Here is a 5,583-nt window from a genome sequence, read left to right as displayed (position 1 = left end):
TGATTTATAATGAAGCCCAATTTATAACATAAATTTGCAATTTTAATTTCCTTTCCAGTGATTAATTTTGACCAATAAGATATCATGCGCGTTTTTATTTGGATTTCCATGGGGTGTCGGCCAAGTTCGCCATATATCATGAAATCGGGGGTTGAATCTTTTAAATGGAGTAGAAGTTTACAAAATTTTAGGTGAACCCTTTCTATTATTGCATTATTTGAAAATCCCCAAACTTCACATCCATATAACAAAATAGGTTGCACAATTTTATCAAATAGATCTAGTTGACACTGTATTGATAGGTTATGTAATCTTCCTTTTTTTAATACTTCGTATAATGCTTTTGTTGCCTTTTCAGCTATCTTCTTTTTTGCCGTTATAAAAGAGCCAGATTTACATAATATAACTCCCAAATAGTTAAATTCTGTTACTACATCTATTTTCTTATCATCATACTGCATCTGTATATTTTCTTCACGTCTACTTTTACTGAATATTAATATTTTCGATTTGTCGATATTTATCTTTAAATTCCATTTTTTACAATATTGTCACAGATGAAAATGTACCCTTGGACATTTTGACAATTAATTTGGATATTTTCAATTCAAAATTCTATATCTGTTATTTAATTTAATGAATTTGTCATAATTGCTTAAATCTGTCAGATGTATCTACTTTAACATGTCTAATTATCTCAATTAGCCATGAGTGATTTGACCAGATGGACTGTGCTTTGTGTGACTTAATTATTGTTTATTTAAAATCATAATCTTCAACTCTACTTGTAAATCAAATTAACTCGTGTCATATATTACTCAAACTTGTCAATTATCAATCATGTCTATAAATACAAATTTTTGTTAATATTCGGAGAGTTGGAATCGGGACGCGCTTGTCCCTGATACTGTCCGACCCGACGAGAATAAAGGTCTGCAAATCGTAAAGCGGCTCTTCATCTTCATTTACATCTGTAACATTTACCAATAGTCCACCTTAGTGGCTTTACTGACAAGCACACGCAGCTAACGCGAGGGTGTGATAAGTGGTGCAGATAACCGGGTACGACCCCCTCTCACAACCAAGCGAGTTCTACCACTGATTCCCCTACCTTCTACGAGAATTCCCCTAATAAAAAAAAGCATCTTTAATTTCGTACACGCCGCTATGAATCGCAGCCTTGGACCACAACGGAAACCTATGGATTACTCCTTTCAGCGTCAATTTCCAGGTTGTGGCCGATGTGGAATTGTCCATGGACCCAGTTGCCGTGCTCAAATGGAGAAGTGTTACAGATGTAAGCGTCATGGTCATTATGCAAGAATGTGCAGGACTGTCCTCTCTTCCCCTGGGAGGACGACCATGATGGCAAATACTAGTGCACCAATCCAAGAGCAACGTTCCGGTAGACGAAAGTCCAGAGACAAACTTCGTATGGAAAAATACTTAGAAAGCAAATCTCATCTCCGCGAACTGCCTTTTCATAACTTACGGAGCACAGCATTCCACGAGACTCTGAATATTCACCATGGACTTAAAACGGAAAATCGACAGTTGCGTTTCAAAGTGAAAGAAATGGAAATAATGTATGCTGACGCATTGAATGTGATTATTAACCTTGAACAAAATTTTCATAAATTTTCAACGACACAGCCATCAGCAGAACCTCACTCATCAGTCTGCAATACCGCCGAAGATAAACTTATCATTTCAAACTTACAACTAGAAGTTCAGACTCTACGGCTTGAAAAGTCATCTTACAAACAGTTGATAGATTCGATAAGTGCTAACGTCGAAGAAGAATGGAGAGAAAACAGAGCTAAACTTCAAGAAAGGGACAACACCATTCTAACCCTAAAAACCGAAAAGATCCAGCTTGTAAACAACCAGGAACTGTATGCACAGCGAATTCGTGAACTTGAAAATGAGGCTTATAATCGTCCCATCAAAATTCCAAATTACGGACATAATCAGCAACATTTTCATTTCGGTCATCAAATTTATTCGAGAGAACAAACCTCTAGTGTACATATGCCTATTCACAACACGAGGCCGTGTTTTACTGGGGCAAGGGGGTATTGTCACAGATGAAAATGTACCCTTGGACATTTTGACAATTAATTTGGATATTTTCAATTCAAAATTCTATATCTGTTATTTAATTTAATGAATTTGTCATAATTGCTTAAATCTGTCAGATGTATCTACTTTAACATGTCTAATTATCTCAATTAGCCATGAGTGATTTGACCAGATGGACTGTGCTTTGTGTGACTTAATTATTGTTTATTTAAAATCATAATCTTCAACTCTACTTGTAAATCAAATAACTCATGTCATATATTACTCAAACTTGTCAATTATCAACCATGTCTATAAATACAAATTTTTGTTAATATTCGGAGAGTTGGAATCGGGACGCGCTTGTCCCTGATACTGTCCGACCCGACGAGAATAAAGGTCTGCAAATCGTAAAGCGGCTCTTCATCTTCATTTACATCTGTAACATTTACCAATAGTCCACCTTAGTGGCTTTACTGACAAGCACACGCAGCTAACGCGAGGGTGTGATAAGTGGTGCAGATAACCGGGTACGACCCCCTCTCACAACCAAGCGAGTTCTACCACTGATTCCCCTACCTTCTACGAGAATTCCCCTAATAAAAAAAAGCATCTTTAATTTCGTACACGCCGCTATGAATCGCAGCCTTGGACCACAACGGAAACCTATGGATTACTCCTTTCAGCGTCAATTTCCAGGTTGTGGCCGATGTGGAATTGTCCATGGACCCAGTTGCCGTGCTCAAATGGAGAAGTGTTACAGATGTAAGCGTCATGGTCATTATGCAAGAATGTGCAGGACTGTCCTCTCTTCCCCTGGGAGGACGACCATGATGGCAAATACTAGTGCACCAATCCAAGAGCAACGTTCCGGTAGACGAAAGTCCAGAGACAAACTTCGTATGGAAAAATACTTAGAAAGCAAATCTCATCTCCGCGAACTGCCTTTTCATAACTTACGGAGCACAGCATTCCACGAGACTCTGAATATTCACCATGGACTTAAAACGGAAAATCGACAGTTGCGTTTCAAAGTGAAAGAAATGGAAATAATGTATGCTGACGCATTGAATGTGATTATTAACCTTGAACAAAATTTTCATAAATTTTCAACGACACAGCCATCAGCAGAACCTCACTCATCAGTCTGCAATACCGCCGAAGATAAACTTATCATTTCAAACTTACAACTAGAAGTTCAGACTCTACGGCTTGAAAAGTCATCTTACAAACAGTTGATAGATTCGATAAGTGCTAACGTCGAAGAAGAATGGAGAGAAAACAGAGCAAAACTTCAAGCAAGGGACAACGCCATTCTGTCCTTGAAAAACGAGAACCAGCAACTTTTGAAAAATCAGGACTTTTATGTAAATCGAATTATCGAACTTGAAAATAATGTGTATAATCATTCTACCGGCATCCAAAGTTATACATAAAACCCGGATCTACAACGCATTCGTTACGGACATGGACAGACATCACCTATACCACAACAAAACACGAGGCCGTGTTTTACTGTGGCAAGGGGGTATTGTCACAGATGAAAATATACCATCGGACATTTTGACAATTACATTTGATATTCTCAATATTAAACTCTACATATCTGATATTAATTTAATTAGTTGTCACAATTGCTTCAATATGTGAGAGTTATTTATTTTGAAATATTTAATTGTCTTAATTACCCATGAGTGATATGACCAGATGGACTGTGCTTTGAGTTACTTAATTATTGTTTACTTAAAATCATTATCTTTAACTCTACTTGTAAATCAATTAACTCATGTCATATGTTACTCAGAATTGTCAATTATCAACCATGTCTATAAATACAAATTTTTGTTAACATTCAGAGAGTTGGAATCGGGACGTGCTTGTCCTTGATACTGTCCGACCCGACGAGAAATAAAGGTCTGTAAATCGTAAAGCGGCTTTATCTTCATTTACTAAATAGTCCACCCTAGTGGCTTTACCGACAAGCCCACGCATCGGACGCGAGGGTGTGATAATATATACAGAAGCTATCTAGTTGTTTTCGTAGCTCTTCAGAAGATTCTGCAAGCAATACAGTGTCATCTGCATATAAGATTGCAAATAATTTTAAAAATATATTAAGTTTGTTTTCAAACATCTCTGATATAGTTGATAAACCTTCGATATTGGATGCATTCAGGAAATCGTGTAAATCGTTTAGATACATAGAAAATAAAAACGATGACATATTTTCACCCTGTCTAACACCATTTGCACATTGAAAAAAATCTGACTGTTCTTCATTATAGACAATTCTGGATTTTATCTGACTGTACATATTCAAAATAATGTCATACATTTTGCCGTTAATATTGTGAGATAAAAGTTTAAACCACAGTGCTTTCCTCCATACGTTATCAAAAGCTTTCTCAAAATCTACAAACAAACAAAATAGTTTTTTCTTTTTTGTTTTAAGAAGCTCGAATAAAATATGTATTGAGAATAAATTATCAATTGTTGAATAACCCTTCCTAAAGCCTGTTTGATTTTCATGTATTACTTTAAACTCATCAGAAAATATATTTAGTCGCTCATTAAGAATCGATGTGAAAAGTTTTCCAACGCAACTTAGAATTGTAATTGGTCTGTAATTTTGTGGCTTACTTTTTTCGCCTTTGTTTTTATATATTGGTATAATATTTCCTTCTAACCAAGAAGAGGGAATATTACCTGATGAAAAAATTAAATTAAATAATTTTTCATAAATTGGCAGCATCATGTTCTGCGTTGCTTTAATATATTCATTTCTTATACCATCTTCTCCACTCGATTTACTATTTTTTAGTTTTTCTATAGCTTTTTTAATTTCATCCTGATTTATATACTTGTTAAGTTCTTGGTTAAGATCTATGGACTGTAAGCTAGAGATATCATTATCAACTATTTGATTAATTTCTTCATCTATTTCCGGAGCTTTATTTAAATCTTTAAAATATTTATATAGTGTATCTATGTCTATTGGTGTATTTTCTTCGTGTTTATTTCTTTTTTTATAATTATTAATTATTTTCCAATATTCTTTGGGGTTCTTATTTTTTATTTCTTTTAAATGTTTACTAAAATTGTTTCTATATTTAATCTGTTCTTTATCTATGACTTTTTTGTATTTTTTTTCATTTTCTTTATATTTTTTGTGTGCATTTTCTGTACGTTTTCTAAAATAATAACCTTTACTATTCCGGTATTTTTTTCGGGCTTTATCGCAAGCTTTTGTAAACCAAGGTTTAGAGTTCTTTGAATTTTTATTTATTTGTTTCTTTCCTTTACCGTTACTGACACCTATAGAAATTTTTGCTGCATCTATGTATATCTTATTTAATTTTTCCACAATTTCATTAATTACACCGTCCGTAGCGTTTTCTAACTTGTTTAAATCTAACATTGCTACAACTTCATTTAGTTGATCAGTATCAATAGACTGTACATATACATGTTCCCTAGAAGGATCCCATGGTTTGATTTTTTCTACACATTCCGTTGTATTTG

This window comes from Saccostrea cucullata, unplaced genomic scaffold, assembly GCF_032062105.1.
Source record: "Saccostrea cucullata isolate Sc308-1 unplaced genomic scaffold, CSIRO_AGI_Scuc_v1 ctg324, whole genome shotgun sequence".
NCBI classification, from domain to species: Eukaryota; Metazoa; Mollusca; class Bivalvia; order Ostreida; family Ostreidae; genus Saccostrea; species Saccostrea cuccullata.
Note: the sequence above shows the minus strand (reverse complement) of the source record.